Genomic DNA, 19102 nt, shown 5'->3' with positions numbered 1-19102 from the left:
TGGACTTTTCCCCTCTTCCTGTTACATAGAAATTTGGAGGAAAACCTAGTAACTTTTTCCCTTTGTTAACTGGCCAGTCTTCTTATTATGGTAGTATAAAGTGATTCTCTTATATGCAGCAAATGGAGGAAAATATTGTTGTTGAATTTGCCTAATATTTTTTCTGCCTTTGCTTTTTATTTGAAAATGCTTTTAACATGTAAGATAAAACTAAAGTAGTTTAGATATTATATGATAATTCTGGTCAATGAAAAATGGCTTGTAAGTTCTTGGTATAACATTTATGTTGACAGTAATGAAAGAGACCTCTTTCTGAATTAACCTTAACCAATTGATATGGAGTACAGTTTCAGGGGTAGTTTAGGCTTGATTTTTTTTTGCTGTTTATTTAACAATGGACTCTGATCTCTTTCTGTAACACTAGCCTCAGAGCTGGATGCATTTGGGCTGTAATCTATGCACCATCCAGTTAATTCATTTTGAAATCTTGAACTTCTCTCTCCTTGAACTTGCCTTTCATTTACTCTTATTTAACTGTTACCTTTCTCTTATTGACATCATCGGTATTTCCTAAAGTTCCATCCATAGTTATCGTCTCCTTTGTTGTTTTTAATGAGCTCAACTGTCTTCCATTTTAGACTATTTCAAACCTACCTTAAACCACAGCTTGAGCCCTGGCTTCTCTTACCATTCATGTTTTTAACTCCTTTCTTGACCCTGTTCTTTTACAGCAGATTCACAAGCTTAAGTGCCTGGCCAACAATGTAAATGAGTAAAAGCAGGCTTTAGGGTGAGAAAAAATATTTTTCTACTCTAAGAAAAACAACAGCGAGAGGAGAGTGATAAATGGCCACCGACATAGGCCCCGGGCCAGGAGGACAGCAGTGGGACGGGAGCGAGTGGGAGACCGCAGGCCCCATACAGGCTGTTTGGCTCCAGCCATGGTTGCTGTTTGGGAATATGGGCCCAAAGTTACCAGACCTCACAGTTTTTCAGGAGAAGCTGTAAATCAGGACTTGCATGTTGAATATCCTGAATTTTTAGGGTTGGTTTGAATTTTTCTAAAACACTGCATGGGCCAAAGAAAATATACCTATGGACCAAGTTCAGTTTATAGGCTCTTAGTTTATAACCTCATCCCGTAAAGGCACTTCAAATTTTTTAAGTTATCACCAAGTACTCCTGTGTCTCCTACTCTTCCCTTTGTTTCTTTGTTCATCTCCTGGGAGAACCATCCACCTAGTTATTTAAGTTAGGAACTTCCAAGTCATCATTCACACCTCTCTCCCTCATTGCTTCTTAATTTTGGAGAGAGATCTGGGTCAAGGAAAAAGCTTTTCATGAACTAAGGAAGATTGGAACACGTTTCTAGGCAGGAGGGCAGAGGCCAAGAGAGAGGATAATGGACAGACCTCAGTGTGTCCCCCGGGGGTGGGACCCAGGACGTGGAGTCCAGCTGCTACCTGTATGACCTGTTACTGGTCTACCCTTCATATCTTACTGCCGAATAATCTTGTTTTAACCCCAAACAATCATTGTCTCTTTTGTGGATGTCCTATTTCCTTGACTTGCTTGAAGAACTGTATTATAGAACTGTATTATACTTTAAAACGTGTTCTTTGTTTCCCTATATTAATTATTTTTCTTAGGTATTCTTGAACTTGGTGCTTTTTTTCACTTTGCAGATTTCCTACAATGGCTATGTAGGGGAGGTAAACATTTCTGTCACTCTCCTAGGGGCCTCTGGCTGGGCCGGAGAAGAAGGTTGATATAGATTAGCAGAATAGCCTACCACTTTTTATTTAAACATGCACATGGGAGCTTTCACAGGAAAATGAAGACACAAAACACCCAGTTAGGCCTAAGTGTTGTATATGAGATTGAACAAAGAGCAATCATTGTGAAAAAATAAAATATATGGGGAAGTTAAAGGAAAATAATAGGGCTATTTTTAAAAGCTTTGTTTGCACAGATTCTTCTCAGCCTCAACTCCCTGTCGCTGATGATCAGAGTGTTCTTTTCCTCCAGGTGCAGGGAGAACATCTTTCACATGGGAGTTTTATCTTCTGTTTTTTGGAAGAAAAGGGAGATCAGAGTGCCTATGTGCACCTGTTGTTTTCTAAGTCACGTTAACTCAAAATAGTAATCCAAATGCACGTTTGAGGGTGTCGTGTTCTAAGCCCCTTTGCTTTTTTATTGTGTGTTTATTTGTAGCAAATGATAAAACCAAAAGGTTGAAATCAGTGTTGTAGAGATTCTGTTCACCTGCAGTGCCTATGGGGTTCGATTTGTAGGAGCCATGGCAGGTAAGCAGGCCATATTGGGTGGGGTGGATTTTCCCATAAGATGCGTGGGTTCCTTGATGTCTGAGTGCAGGTAAACTGTAAGTTATAAGTTATCTGGAACATTGTCCAGTTTGTCTTGTTCCAAGGATCACTCTGGTATTTCTCGTGGCTTTAATGTAAGGGCTAATATCACCCATAGCTTGTCACAGAGACAGAAGGGACTGATGTGGGTATGATGTTCTTTAATTACCGGGTTTACCATCCATGATACGTTTCTTCTGCTGACACAGTTGTTAGTTTTTTCTAGGTTCTGCTAGGAAGAAGTTTTTTGGAGGTCTAGCCTCATTTCTAAGGGGTTATTGGTCTTTGAGATCTGTTGAGTTTTGTCTTCAATCTAAATGCTTTCAATTTCTTAGAATTTCTCACTCCTCTGGTCTGCTGATGTCATCTGTACTGGGATTGCCTGTATTTCTGGAAATTTATATGTATTTTTACATTTCTTATTAAATTGATTGAGATAGGAGGGGGGACGAAAAGGTAAATTTGTAGGGTGTTAACAGTTTTGACCAAAACATCTTTTCTTTTTGTATGGTTTTGCTTTTTCTATTTCTGTTCATGTTGTTTCCCTTTAATCCCTTCTCTGTACAGATCTAAAATACAATTTGCCATTTACTTTTGATACATCTATGACACTGCTCATTGTTCATAAGGGTTTTTGATTTGGAATATTTTTGCCCTGTTCCTCCTGGGAAATACTATTCGGGGAGCAGATAGTCTAGTAACTCAACTCAAAGCCTGTGTTCAAAATTGGGTTCTACTACTACTTAGTAGCTGTGTCACCTTATAGAATTATGTCTCTAACTCTCGTATCCTTCCTGAGAATTAGGGATAAGTAATAGCATCTACCACTTAATATTGTTGTGACCAATCAGATGGGAGAGTTGAGGTGAAACACCTGGGACATAGTAAGAGCTGAAACATTGTTAGCATAAAAAGCTTAGACCAGTAGGTTTTTACCTGGACAGCTCCGCTCAGGTGTGGCGTTTTCTGTTTGTGTCGCCTGATTTCCCACCTGCCCGCCTGCCCTCCCAGACCCCAAGTTAGCACTAACGTTCCCCAGTTCTTCCCTCAGCATTTTTCTTGTACTGATACTGTGGTGCACATCTCACAGTTGAGTGTTTTTTAGTTAGTCAGAGAGTATCTCAGCCATTGGGTATGGTCCTTTGGTAGTTCGTGATGCCTTTGTATCCCCAGGTGAAAATTGAATTAAATTAAGGCATTTCCTTGCTTGTATGACTTTAAATTTAAAAACCTGTAAAATTCATAGTGGGATTCCCATTTTGCCTAGTGTAGTAATCCATATTCTCTAGATTAACAGGACCACTAGGAATATACAAGTTGATGCTCGAGTCTTGAGGTAGAATTTCTTTTTCTATAGGAAACCTTAGTCTTTGAGATGAAGGCCTTCAACTGATCAGATGAGGCCCACCCACGTTATTGAGGGTACTGATTTGTTACTGTTAATTACAGCTACAAAATACCTTCATAGCAACATCTAGGTTAGTATCAATATTTGATTAAGTAACTGAGAACTATAGCCTAGCCAAGTTAACATATAAAACCAATCATGACACCTAGCGTGTAGTCTTAACCAATGTAGAAAGACACTATCTGATAGGTTAAATATTATATCAGTAGATTTTAGGCCATAGACACCCAAGTCATCAAGCATCCAATTCATGCTGGAAGTTCTTTACAACAATATTGTTTTTAGTGACAGAAGAGCATGTACGGTGATAGTGAGGTCTTTGCATGTTTAACCAACTCGTCTGAGAAGAATGGTCTCCCATTTGAGTAAATATGACAGTTATGAATTGAGCCTGTTTGCTTCATGCTTATTTTTAGTGAAAAGATCTGTATATTGGCTGAATTTCAAAAATTTCATAAAGATCCTGGTTATTTAGAATTCAGGCCAAATGCACAGTTGTTACTGTAGAGAGGAAAGCAAACACTGCCTTCTGATTACTCAGTGTGCTCTGAAAAAAAAAGAAAAAGAATGGAGAATTTGTGTAGCAAAATTATGGCTTAATAAATTCAATGACTGTTAGACTGATACATTTAGTACATACCCTTGAGAATGAAAACTAATGGTTTCCCTTAATGTATCTCTAGTGTATTCCATTGCAGTTCATTTCTTCTGTTAACCCATATAATTTGCCTCTTACGTAAGTAAAGATTGTCACTTCTGCTTAAAATAGAAACCTGTTCTATGGACCATGGAACTGCTCTTTTTAAAATAGTGCTGTTAGAAAGCAAACAAAATGAATTAGAGCTGAATCAGCCAGAACTGTCACTTGATGTCTTTATGTAATTTACCATCTGCTGTAAAGATTTTGTACATACTCCTACCTATATAAAATATGGACCATGCTATTCTACATTCTGGACACTATTATATAACATTAAAATCAAGAAAAATTGTGTCTTTGATGCCAAATTTAAATACACAGTTTATGCTTTTCCCAGTTGTGAAAATTTGTTGACTTTACATGATGTGAGGAGCCTTTGCCCCGAGGGTGGCTGGTAGGCTCCTGAGCGCCTCTCACTCTGACCCAGGCTGGGCGAGTGCACTCGGCAGATAAAGGATGACGACGGGACCCGTCGCGGTGAGAGGGTGAGGGTACAGCTGTGAGCACCTCTGCTCACGTGAAGGTTGTGGTTTTAATCCAGCTGTATTGATTTGAAAAGCTGTTTACAGGTTTATACATACACAGTTTTTGGTAGAAAATATATATAATTTTATGTCTCTATAAAATGTACTTTTAAACAAATCCAAAGTCAATTGGTATGAGCCTAAGAGAAGCAATTACACCTTGTGTTGTGGTAGCCGGCTAACAAAATAACAGATTTTGGGGGTCTTTAAATACTTTTTTTCCTTTTGAAAAGCTCCAATGTGGATGAGGCTTTTTCAAGTGTTGTACTTAGACTTTGGGAATTTAAGTGCCGTCTGTTTAAAATAGCAAATGAGAACTACAGTTTTGTTTAACCTAGTGTTTGGCTCAATATTGTATTCAGAGCTATAAAGGATTATGTTATTATCCCTTGGAGGACTCATTTATCTGTCTTGGAAACACTCACAATACCAAACATAAAACTATGGGAAGCTTTTAATGGCTATTGTGAAGAATTGAGCCAGCCTTCAGTGAGTTTGTTATCTAATTTTTAAAATTTTAGATCATACCTAATTTTTTCTGGAAAAGTATTTAGGGATATTGTCCTCTTGAATTTTTTCACACTGTTGAATTTAGTATCAGAGTTCATTGATTTTGCTGCAAACCATATATTTTCTATTCTCCTCTTGGAATTTGGGTTGTTTGCCGTTTTGTGTGGTTATGAATAATTGACAGTTGTGACCATAAACTTAGCAGTGGAATTGCTTGCTGGTAGGTTATACTCATACTTGATGATTTTCAAAGTGATGGTGCCATTGTACAACTCTCACCGGAGTTTGACGTTCTGACGTCTCCATTGCTCCACAGCTTTGCCACACGCTTGACATGGTTTGACTTTTTAAACTTAGCTAAGCTGGAAGGTGTGTAAAGGTGCTTTTTATTTGTATTTCTCTAATTATCAAAGAAACTAAGTATTATTTCCTGTATTTAAGGACCTTTTGCATTTTCTTTTCTTTTATAACAATGTCCATTTTTCTCTTGGATTGTCTTCCTTATAAATTTATAAGAGATATATTCTAGATCTTATATTTTATGGGTTATATATTTTCTAATTTATATTTTATTTTCTTTATGATGTCTTTTAAAGAACAGAACTTCTTTATTTTAATGCAGTGTTTCTTTTTCTTCTTTGTATTGTTAACCTATTCTGAGGCCACAAAGTATGGTTTGCTCGTCTACTAAAGGTTTTAGAATCTTAACATGGAATTGATTTATAGAATCTTAACATGGAATTGATTTATATAAAGAGTGGAGTATGGATTAAATTTCATCTTTCTTCCCCCATTTATTTAAGTATTCAGGTATTTATTTTTATCAGTATGGACTCATGGATGTTTGTTTTATCCTATGTGTTATAATCTATTAATGAATTTTTTTATTTCTCAAATTGTCCCAGATTTGACCCCTTCAGGTTAAGTCTTGTGTCCTTTTGATAAGTCCTCATCTTTTTTGAGCCCTTTCTTATTTTCTCATATTTAAGATGTCCCAGGTTCATCTGATCCTTTCCCTACTCCAGCTTTGCAACTAGACATTTCTCTAAGTAGTTCTCTCTCTCTCTGTCTTAATTATCAGAAGGCAATGTTTAGAAACCAATATCTGGCTGTCAGGTGTACTCATTGCTATAGGGTATCATTGCTCTGGGTTCCCTCAGAGGACAGAACTAGGATGTGTATATATTATATATACCTGTACCTACATCTATCTATATGTCTCTGTCATCTATGGAAATATATATTAAAAATCATGATATCTGTGATTCAAGTCCAACATCATAGAGTTCATTCTGGCCTTTTTCCTTTATTTGTTTTGTCTCTAGCTTCAGAATACATAGTCAAGATACTAGTTAGGCTACTTTTTTTTTTACTGCATTCCTGTAAGTGTGGTGACGTTGTGCATTGGTAATGTAATTCATTTTTTTCTGGTTGTGTTTCATTTTGAGTTAACCCCAGATACTGGTTGATTTTGATTATTTACTTTTTAAATTTTGTGAAATGTTTCCATGGCTATAAATGTCAAAACTACACAAGAAGATATATTTGGAGAACTTTCACTTCCTCTCTCTTTCTGTGTTCTATTCTCATTCCTCTTAATTCCTACCCCCATGGCTCCATAATGCCTATAAAATAAAATTCATACTTAGTGTAATCGTCAAGTCCCTCTATCACCTCCATTTTAGGTTGTTCTTGTACACCGTGTTCTGGCCGCCTCAGATTTTTTGTTATTCCTCAAACTCGACTGGTTTATTCATGCCATTCACTCTCTGTGCTTGGGATGATGGTCTATTCCCTGTTACCTTGCTTATCGTTAATTATTCAAAACCCATTTTAGTTCTTACATACTATGTGAAGATTTCCTTTCCTGGGCCTCCTCTCACTTCTCCTACATTTATTAACAGTAATTCTCCCCATAGCACTTGTAATTTTGTGTAATTTTTATGACAACTTAAATTATTGATGCATAGGTATATGTTTGCATCTAGTTCAATTTCTCACACATATCAGTTGTGCAGTAAATGCAGATAGGGAATGGATTTCAGTTCTTTTCATTTATTCTTTACTCCTTGCTCTTTATTTCACTCATGATATAAGCTCACACTCATATGTGAATCCATATAATGTGATGCCCATTAACTTGTTGTCATTAGAATTTTCACATTTTCTGTCACTCCTAATATATTTGGGCATAACCCTGGTAATGTAATGGTTTCTTATGACCCCTGGAAACTTACAATATTCAATTAAATTTTAGACACAGTATACAGGACAAGGTGACATCAAGGTATAGAAATGGTTTAAAATACGCAGGCCTAGAAAGCCAAGACCATTGTATCTATCAGGGTTGCTTCCTCACTTGAAAAGCTGAAATTTTCTGCCCACTTAATCTGTTAGATTAGAAGAAATCGTACTGGAAATAAATCCCTTCAACAGTCATGTAAAAACCCTAGTCAGCTTTTAAAATGTCATTATTTTTGTCCACCCTGCAAGTTCAGCGACCTTCCAAACTGTGTTTTTAAGCTGTTTGTGTTACTTTCTAGTCTGTATTGATTATTCAGCAGATTATGTTAAAATGTAGGGGCTTATTTCCACCAGTCTCTTAATCCACCGCCTGTTCCTTTCCTCGCCCCTCAGTACTGCGTCCTCTGCCGGACATTCTGGGGTGTTCCATCTAATCACATCCAAGTCTCTGAAGTCCTACCTGGAGTTCAGAGCAGAGAGGCTCAGTTGCAGTGCATGCGTGGCGGTCAACAAAGGGAGGAGCCTTCTTGGTCGTGCTCTGCTGGGGTGCTGGCTGGCTGGTGCATCAGACTGTTTGATGTCCAGGGAGAGTGAGCTATGAGAAAGGACCCACTTACAGAATTGGCCTGTATTCTTTGTTTATTAAACAAATGAAAATATTTTACTTTTTTATGCAAGCGTAATACATGTAAAGACAAGCGAGTCCTAAGTGAACACTTGATAAGTTTTCCCAAATTGAACATAATCATGAAACCACCACTCAAATCAGGGAATCCAGCACCACTGGCCCGCCAGAATTCCCCCTTACTCCACATCCTGGTCTCTGCTATCCACTCACACTCAAAGGTAACTACTGTCCTAACTTAAGTAGTTTTACCTATTTTTGAACTTTATAAAGTGGCATCATATACTATACTTTCAATATTGTGTTTGTGAGATTCATTTGTGTTGTTGCATTAAGTATAGTCCATTTATATTTATTACTCTGTAACAGTGAAACTACAGCTTGTGCTGGCTGCCTGTTTTTGTAAATAGGTTTTATTGGAAGCCACACCCACTTATTTACATACTCTTGGTGGCTGTTTTCTAGCTCCAAAGGCAGAGCTGAATACTTGCAACAGGGCACGGGGACTATAGCCAGAAATATTTACGATCTGATCCTTTGCAGAAAAAAGCTGACTGACCCCTGATATGTCGTATTCAGTTATATGAATGCTCTACAATTTATGTGTTACTGAGTTTTGGCTTCTTTGGACATTACTGTGTACGTGTTGAGGGCTGCTGTATCTGTGTGTGCATTCCTGCCAGGCGTTTCCCTAGGAGGGCCTTGCTGGGCCACAGTGTGCATTTACGCTCTGCTTTATTAGGTGCTGCTGAGCAGTTTCCCAGTTCACACTCCCGCTAGCAGTGTGTGAGAGCTGAGTTGCTCCAGACCCTAAGACTTCATGTCCTCAGATTTTCACTTTTAGTCATTTTGATCAGTATGTAATTTTCTGTCACTGCGGTTTTAATGTGTATTTCCTTGGCAGTGATTGAGGTTGAGCACCTTTTCGCATGCTTATTGACAGTTGTCCCTTTCTACTGCTTTGTGTGAATTCTTTATGTATTCTCTATGAGTCCTTTGGAGGACGTACGTATGGAAAATATCTTTATTCTTACTTGCGTCTTTATTTTTTAAGGTGTTTTTATTTTTTTGAACCCGATGGGATCAGGAAATTGAGAAACGGCCTTTCTTCTATCTGCCTGAAAGCAGCATACATTTTCATTTTTAAAGGTACACCCATCTTCCAAACCAGGAAGAGGAGGATGACTTTTTAACACCAGAAATTGAGTCTGCATAACAAATCTTACTAACCAGTTCTCATCTGCCATACCTTTCCTATTTATCTTACCACAATTTATCATCCTTAGGAATCCATACCTTTTCCTGTGCCTAGTCACTCCTCTGAAAGCAATTGCCCTTTGTTAAAAGGGCATATAAGTCCTTGGGTCCAACTGCCTCCTTGAGTTTTTACTTCTTTTCTGTGATATCCTTTTGCATGTAAAAATGTTAACATCCATAAAGACATAATGCCTTTTCTCCTATTAATTTCTTTGTCAGTTTAATTTGCATGCCCCCAGGATCTGAACCTGAGAGGGTAGAGGAAGTTTTTTCTTCCCCTGCAAACTTTAAAGCCAACAACATGGGTGAATCTTTCATACACTGAGGGAAGTGAAACTGGTATGTGTGGACGCATTGACCGTGGCTGCCCTCAGTCTTGTCAAGATGCACTATCCCCGGGAACACCACCGCATCCATCGATTTTTAAATACTTAAGTCCTGCTTAATTAAGAGTGTGATTTGCTCTATTTTTATTTGTCCTGGCATCTGAGTAGAGACAAAGTTTTTATCTTTCATTTTTGAATATTAAAAACCATTCTAGCGTCTTACAATTCTGTGGTGTGTTTCTTTAGCATTCTGTATCCATGCCGAATAGTCAAAGATTTTATTAAGATACAGTGTCAAATATTGAATCAGATATGTGTATTTTTTTGAGAACTATTATTTCCTCAAATCCCTGAGATTAGAAATTTAGAAACTGAAGCTGATTTATCTAATTTTAGGTTGCATCAAATGGAATATAGTAGATACATGTTGTAGGGTTAGACTACATGATTTTTGAGGTCAATTTAATAATTCTGTTTTTGTTTCAATTTTATAAATAGCATTTCAGGACAGTATTACTTGATTCAAATGCATTTTGTTTGTTTTGTGTTTTGGTGGGTAGATCTACAGTAGACACAGATGATTTAAACTTGAAAATATTTAGAGATACTCAAATACTACAGATACTTCTTCTAATTTCTAATTTAAGTGCAACTGCTTACTTTTAAAAGACTGGTTTGCCTTTTAAAAAGATAAAACTTTTGTTATACACCTGTTTTAGTTTAGTGAAATTTCTTGTGTACTTAACTTTTTTCTATTTTAAACTATTTTTGACTTTTTATTTCTGGTTGTTTTTTTTCAGGTTATACATTATTACTGTGGATGCTAATTGTCAAAATTCCTGTAGCCATGGCACAAGACTATAGTAAGTACTACACCATACTTGCTGTGACCCACCTTCTTTAAAATGTGCTTTGCCTTTAAATTTCTCATTGGAGCAGTGGATATTTAGAAACAAAGTTTTCAAAATCTACTTTTCCCAAAGAGGTCAATTCATTTGGTCATCTGCTTCTTGAATCTTTAGCCATATATACATATATATTGTGATCGAGATAAACATGGTCTTGTTCAGGCTATTCCCTGCAGATACTAGCAGAGCGGATATTAGGGTTGGAACCATGTCATATATCCAATTGATTCCCTATGTTATGGAGTTGGAGGACTTACTGAAGCTCCAGCGTGGGCCCTATGATTACAGGCAATCCTATCCCATAATCCTATCGACGCATCATGGACAAAACACCAGCTAGTGTGGGGCATTACCTGTCCAGAGGGATAGTTTCAGGAATAGTCCAGTAATTTTGTCCTACCCTATGACACTCCAAGGCAGCCTTGCCAGAAGTTTCTGGCACAAGTCTTCCAATTAACAGAGCTACAGGGAGAGCCTGCCTCTCTGATCTTCTGGATGTTGTTTTGTGCCAGTGTGAGGTCTGGTGTCCCTGCAGGCTGAGCAAGAAGCCACACAAAGTGGAGGACAGAGAAGCCAGCCCTGGAGCCTGTCTCTCCTCCAGAAGTCCAAGCTTTTGAGCCAATACACTTCCTTTTTGTTGAAGCCAGTTTACATTGGGAGCCAAGACATCCCAAATGATTCACTTAATTTCCATTTTATTTTTAGTAATCCATTAGTTTTTCCCTGGGTAATGTGGGAGTAATTGCAAAGTGAGGCAAAATAGTACCGTTAAATTAAACTGGCAGGATGTGTTGCTGTTGACTGGCACACTCTTCACACTTAACAGTTAACAGGTAGTCGTTTGGTATTCAAAGACAGGAGAATAAAATGTATCGCTTTTAGATTCCCCCCCCCCCCCCCGCCCCTTGGAGGTGTTTCCTTTTAATCAGCCCACTTGGGCTATGAATGCTGAGGGGTTTTGGACTATGTCTGACAAATCAGCCCCTTGTACAGGTGTGTATTTAGCAGTGTGGACCTGTTCTTAGGGAAGTCTGTACCCAAACTTCTAATGCTTTGTTTGCTTTTCAAAAGTTAATATGAATATTGCAAATATAAAACCTACATAAAAACTACTGTAACAAACATCCATAGGTGCCTTCTCACAAACATCAGAGAAATGAAGTATTTACCAGTTCTCCAGAACAATTGAAAACCCAGGGACGCCTCCCTAACGACAGTGCCATTTTTCTGCTACTGAGGAAGCGCTGTCCTGGTTTTGGTCTTTATTCTCCTCATGTTTTTGTTTGTCCTTTTATCACACATGTGTAGCATGATTTTTGCATGTTTTAAACTTCAGGCAATGTAGATACTATGTGACTTGTTCAAAATCTCAGTTTAAAATAAATTCAGGATCACAGAAAGAGGCTATAAATTTATTCTCAGATATTTGTGCAAAGATTGGTTACTAGGCATCTCAGTGATCTGTATTGAAAAGTGTTAGATTTTAAGTGTTTGATGAGTTTAATCAACATACTGACAGCCTTTTATCTTATCTTCTGGAATCTGGTGCTTGGTCAGCTCTGGGTTCCCTTTTTGTGCCTGATCTGCACTCCCGTGCAAGTCTGGCACCTGCAGAACACTTTTAGACCAGTGGTGTCATCAATGAGCTTTTGGTTGCTTTTTTGATTTAAATAGCTCTATTCCTTCTGTGGTCATATGCTTGCCTGTGGCAAACTTAGGCAAATCTATGCGTTTTTCTGCACTCTGACAATTAGTTATCACACCTACAGAATTTACTTCTGTGCTTTCTAAATTTGTCAGTTTTTTCCTTGTGCTGGTTATAAAAGGAACATTTACTCCTATGGGTAGACTGTGAAGCATGGAAGCATAGGACTGTGGGAGAGGAGAAAATAATTTTACTTCTACCCTTCTAAGTTCCTCTGGCTAGACTAATAATCAAATTCCCAAAGTGAACAGTGTCCAGCCAGTAAAGTCCCCAGGCTGGCTTGCCAAAACTATGGGGGAGGAAAAATACTTTTTCTCCTACCCTTTTAAGTTCTTCTGGCTGGACTAATTAATTAACATGAGACAGATTAACAGGAGAAAATGACCAAATTTATTTATTTATTTATCCTCAACTGAGGATATGTTTATTGATGAAAGGTCGGGGGAGAAAAGAGAGGAACAATCAGTATGAGAGACAAATATCGATTGGTTGCCTCCCATATGTGCCGCAACTGGGGATCAGACCCACAACCTAGGTATGTGCCCTGCCCAGGACCTTTTGATGTATGGAACAATGCTCCAAGTAACTCAGCTACATGGCCAGGGTGAAAATGACCAAATTTATTACATGTGTACATGTAGGGGTTCTATATGACCATGAGACTTGAGGACAGATAGGCAGATAAGGCTTATTTGCCATCTGGGGGGTGGGAGGGGAGTTGTGGTTTGGGACTTCAAATGGGAGGAAAGTAATTCACATGGAGATAGAAAACAAATATTTCATAAGTAAATGTTTGCTGGACCGTGCTTAATGGGACACAGGACTTTGATCAAAAAGGCTTTGCTGGGTTCCTCCCTGTCACATACTAGTTTATATCAAACTATAGTTAGTTATCTGTGATGATATTTTCCTTCCTGAAGCAAGTTCTCTGTCTAAATTCTTTTAGGCAGTTAGAAGGCAGGGTAAAGGTTCTGAGTCTTCTGTTTCTTAAAAAATAACCAGTTTAAAATAGTCAACATCCCAAAAGGTATATTTTGGGGTGGCAAACTCTGCTTTTCCTCAATATCTCAGTCACTTGGAAATCTCAGAAATTTTTGCTGTATTGTCATTTCCTTTTGTGCCCCAGTGTGAGCCTTGGAGATACTTTTGTATTATTCTTGTCTGAAATGTATTTTAAGTTGTTTAACTTCAGCATTTGAAAAACTTTTTGTTTCTTTTTCTTTCTTTTCTTTCTTTCTTTCTTTCTTTCTTTCTTTCTTTCTTTCTTTCTTTCTTTCTTTCTTTCTTTCTTTCTTTCTTTCTCTCTTTCTCTCTTTCTCTCTTTCTTTTTCTTTTTTTGCTGTTGGAGAAGTCTTACTACCCCTTGTTCTTGTTTGGAATGTTGTTGTTGGAACTGGAAACTGAGTAGTCATTTCCATTCAGAGATCATTAATTCTTTCATTTGGGGAACATCATTATTGATAAATTGCCAGAGAAAGAATGATGACAATCAAAAGAGGATTTCTTTTTCTCTTTTTTTTCAGAGTGTTATCTTTGCTTAAATGTTTAACATATGAACAAGTGAAGGCAAAAAATTTTTAACCCTTGATTCATATATATTGTATCTATATTACAAGAAGGGAAACAGAAACATCTTTTGTTGAAACCTAACTTAGTTTTTTGTGCTTTGTGCATGCTTTGTTGTTGTTGTTGTTGTCTGTTTTTAAAATTTTATTTAAGCGTTACTTATCTTTAGGGGTTTTTTCTCTTCTAAGTGTGGACCCAGGATCTTAAATTTAAATGTTGCCAATGTTAGAATATTATAGCCATCAAGTTGAAACACTTAATCAATGAGGCTGCTATGAAGAGTTACTAAATCTCTCCCATTGGGATATAACCAAAATCAAGGTCGTAAGTAATTTTGTGCATCAGGCTAAATACAGACATGAGAAATTTAAGATATTTAAGCTATAATACTGTAATATGTCTTATACCCATTTTCTTTTAAAAACTTCAGTGTTATGGGTACTTTTAAAGAGAAAGGCCTTTTTAAAATTTTTCTTTAAAAAATGAATTCAGTAAACTGATATTGTCTTGTTTCTTGTGGAATGAGGTCTTCTTAATTTATTTTTTTTATATAAAGGGATTTGTAGACTTGGCTTGTTTTTATACCTCAAAATGAAAGGGTGCCTTTGTGGGGGATAGCCCCCTGGGCTGAGGGAGCTTGTAGACAGTGACTCAGATCATAATTAGGTCCTGCTCTCCGCACTCTTGTTGACTTGAGAGTGCTGGCTATAGACCATTTAGTCTGGGAAAGCAATGCATGAATCATCTAAACTGGCACAGATTATCTAGAATGCTATTAAACGTTTTCTACTCTCTATTCTGATTGAGGGAATTAGAAAGGGAGACTTGTTCTTTGAGTTTTAAAGTATTTTAGAGAGTAGGTACATGTCTGTGAAAGCAAATGTCTTCTCTAGATAGAATGCAAAGCAGGTTATCTGACATCTATAAGCAGTTCCAGTTTTGCGAGTCTGTGTTACAACAGTCCTCTCCATACCTGGTAACCTTGTCTTTGTGAAGAAGGAGGTGACTGCTGCCTGTCTTCTGGCTCCAGTTCATCCCCTTCCACCATGTCTCTCAGAAAGGGGAGTCCTGGGGCTATCTTGCTGCCTTAACCCTCCACAGCACTTTTGAGGTAGAAGGAACTTCTAGAAGTTTGTATTGTCTTTATTTTGCTTATTTTAACTTGTCCTTCATTGTTATCTTTCCTATTTAGAATGGACTTTTTATATCCTTTTCTCCCCTTTCTCAAAATGTTGGGACAACAGATTTATTGAGCCTATTAGGCACCTGGCAATGAAGTGGGTAAAAGTCATATTTTTTTTCTGTCTTCACTATAAACTTAATTTTGTTTCAGTTTATTTTATAACAAGACTTTAAAATAATTGTGTTAATCCTGAAGTGGAGGACATTTAGAAGTCACTTAGGAATAAAGATAAAGAGTGTTTTTAGATAGAAAGTAAACTTTTTAATTAGTTTTTTTCCCTTTGGGGTTTTCTCCGATGGTGCATTAAGGGGCCTGCCCAGTACTTACTATCCTACTGTGTACGCTCCAAAGGAAAAAGACAAGCAGACTTATCCAATCCACAGCAAAAACACCAGATTTCAACATGTAATGCGGTTTGACTTTTTAATGCATGGATGAATGTTTATTTTCATATTGGAATATGTGTGAGTGGGCTTGTCAACGGAAAGCATCTTCTGACAGGAAGGAGAAGAAAGTCATAGCTGGCTGTGGAGTTTTGTGTGTTTCAGACATAACTACTGTTTTGTGTCTGTGGTAGATGTGCATAAGCATGAGAAATAGGTTGTCTTCATTTATGACATTGCTCTTTGTTAGACATTGTTATCATTCACTTTGGAGTTGTTAAAAGTCAGGTACTTGGATTATAAAATTCTTAGCACATCTGCCAAGTTAAGTTGAAAGATTTTGGAGTGAGTTTCTAAGAAACTGGTAAAGTATTTCATATCAGTGAATACCCTTGATAAAATTCCTTATTATATGGTTAGTTAAGCTCTTTTCCCTGATACAAATCACAGAGACCTTCATATTAGTGATTTAGGCTGCTTATGAAGAGTGGCTGTTCACTAAGAACTGTGATCCTGTTTGTTAGAAGGACTTGTTTAGTGCCCAATTAACCTTTTCACTTCATCTCTATTTGCAATTAGGAGCCAAGAGATCATGTTTCACTACCAAACACAAACGCCCAACTTTATTATCCTTAGTTTGCATATTGTGTAAATAATTGGGTCATTAACCAACACCTAAACAGAGGGGTGCAAAAGGTTTACTTTTAGTGGGAATTTAACATCGCTTTATGGCCTCTAGATTACTTGGTGTAAATTATTTCTTCCATAGCAGTCAGAATTTCCTGTTAATTGGTGCGGTGATTGTAAGACTTCAGTCAAGAATTCTGAAGTTCTTAATAAGTGTAAAAATATCTAAAGGAGTTTTGTGTTTGATTCCATCTTATTCCCTCAGTAGCAGATGCCTTCTGACTTTGTGAAATTTCTCAATTTTCTGAATGAATGCTAACCTTTGATGAAAGCTTCCCACCCTTATTTATTTATTTTTAAAAATTTCTCCTCAAACCAATTAAATATCACCAGTCTGGTCTGTGGGCTTAGCATCCCCTCTGTAATCTGAAAAGCTCTGATAAACAGTATGTGAAGGTAGACCAGCTGTCTCTGTTTGTGTCTGAATAATTGGCCCCATCCCTAAAATTTGTTATCTCCATTGTATTGTTATGTACAAGTGACCTTGTTTGAAAGATGGAAACACCAGTATATATCCATTCACGTGGCAAGAGTATAGAACTTGTTGGTTGTAAAGATTCAGGCCAAGGTACAGCATTCATTGTTGCTATAATTTGATCCTTTAATTGTGTCTTGCTGACCATTTGGAATGATATCCATTCAGTTGTATTTGTTTGAAGCATCAAGAAAATCCTGGTTAATACTCTGCCTCCCAGCAAAATAACTTTTATAAAAATAATATATACTTATGAAAATGTAGAAAGCAGAAAATGTAGAAAAAAATAAATATGAAAATAAAAACCATTTCTAATTTTACCATCCAGAGTAGCTGTTGTTAACATTGGCTAGTAATATGTTCTCATAGAACACAGAGCATTTCATTCAAAAAGGGAAAAACACCTCACACCAATTATTAATATCTTCTAAGTTACAAGCATTTATTTCTATAGGTTGTGACCATTTCATCATAGGATAAGGAGAGAGCTTCTTTAAAGAGACGCTGGACTCTCACCTATTCTGGTTAACTTATTTCCAGTGATTTCTAAGGGGGGGGGGCGCGCGCGCATGCGTGTGTGTATAGACTGTGTTTTTCTATATAGGCGTGAGATTTTTTTTAATTTTTGTTTTTTTAAGTGAAAGAGTCGTGCAAATTAAGCTGCTCTATAGAAAGAGTAGAACAATATACTTTTAAAAGAAATGTCTTCTGTTCCCCTGATAGAGAGATAGGAGAGGAAAGTCAAGTGACCAAGGGCTGCACATGGTCATTTCCAAGGGGTAATTGTAGGACAGAGTCTCTGCTGGATTTTTTTTTTTAATATGATATATCTGTCCTCAGCCTCATTCTCTCTGCTTCTTCCCCTGTGCGGGAGTAGCCCCATATAACTTAGCAGTGCAACACTGCAGAACTTAGGGACTTCTGCCCTCACTCAGATCTCTGATTATCCCACTTCATGCTGTAATTTACAATAACTTGGGTTTTTGTCTGGTTTTCAGATCATCACACCACAAAGACTCAAACAACAGACATCACCCTGGATCTGAAAGTATTTGTCCTTTGTGGTGTTTTGATAGTTTCTGAGCATTTGTTTGCAGGCCTCCTTCTCTGAGGCTTAAAATAGCTTGATGTGCCACAGCTCCCTTAGCTTCCAGTAGGCTGCATTTAAGCGCCTGTCCGAAGAGAGGCATTCTTCCTGAGCAGTGATGCACTTCAGCCAGTTGGCCAGTAATGACCACCCCCCCACCCCGACCGCAGTTTCTTGTCCTGAAGCCATTGTGTAATCAGAGCAAATGATGAGAGTTTTGTCTTTTGTCCTCTCTCCCCAGTAAAGAGTGTTAAAGTTGTTTTAAAGGAAGTCTGCATTTTGTGGTATCCTTTAGTTTTGGCACTGTGTTCCTTTAGATTTTAGCCTGGAATTCTTTGGGAAACTCCACCCGGAAGAAAGTGAGGATTTTTAAAAGAATGTGTTTCTGCAGCTGTTAATGTTACCAAGAACACTGCACTGTCGTTGAAGCGTCTCTGGCTGCACAGCCCCAGCTTGCTGGGCTTCACTTTTACAACTGCACTCTTTTCCATTGAGAGGCTAATTTGAATTATATTAGGCAAATATTGCCAAGTTTTAGATTATTTTATGTTTGTATTGTTGTATTGAGTATTGGAAGACACTCAAACTTTCAGTCATGAATGTGATAGTATGTTTTCAATTTTAAACATCAAATTGAATTTTAGTATTTAAACAGTTAAATTAGAAAGCAAATTTTAATTTGCTTATAAAATTTAGTCACTAATAATAGTAATCCCATCTCTCCTGCCTGTTTTACTAATGGGTAGCTTCATGGGACATTTAGATTTTGCATAATTATGTTCAGTAGTTCTTAAACTGCTGTATTTTTACCTACATTGTTGGGTTATATTTTAGTTGGTTTTCTTGCATAATACTCAGATTTATTACAGTGAACTGTTCTCAACCAGAAATAAAAAAAAACATACCTCTCTATTTGTTTACTTGCTACTTAGACTCTTAGCAAGTTATTATACTATCAGTGGGTATCTGATTCTGTGAAATTTATTTCTCAGATACAAAGAGAGGTAGGTTTTGTTGTTGTTGTTGTTGTTGTTGTTTTAGATAGGAATCCAGTGTAATTTCCTTTTGGAAAGGATTTTGGATAGGTCATTTTCACTTAGTCTCCCAGTCCTCATTCTTGTTCCTTCAAAGCAGGTCATCCTTCCCCT

The 19102-nt window shown here is 37.3% G+C and overlaps 1 protein-coding gene across 1 annotated transcript in view; it reads left to right on the top strand.

Annotated features, from left to right (window-relative positions):
• SIPA1L1 (signal induced proliferation associated 1 like 1) overlaps window positions 1-19102 on the top strand; it is a 312113-nt gene that overhangs the window by 132972 nt on the left and 160039 nt on the right. The window contains exon 4 of the mRNA XM_054567334.1: window positions 10761-10823. The gene's annotated coding sequence lies outside the window, so the exon portion shown is untranslated. The remainder of the gene's footprint in view (window positions 1-10760; window positions 10824-19102) is intronic.

The sequence above is a fragment of the Pteronotus mesoamericanus genome, unplaced genomic scaffold (genome assembly GCF_021234165.1).
Source record: "Pteronotus mesoamericanus isolate MK-2021 breed Mesoamerican mustached bat unplaced genomic scaffold, CSHL_Meso_final contig_182, whole genome shotgun sequence".
NCBI lineage: Eukaryota > Metazoa > Chordata > Mammalia > Chiroptera > Mormoopidae > Pteronotus > Pteronotus mesoamericanus.
This window is presented reverse-complemented; position numbering and strand designations above follow the sequence as displayed.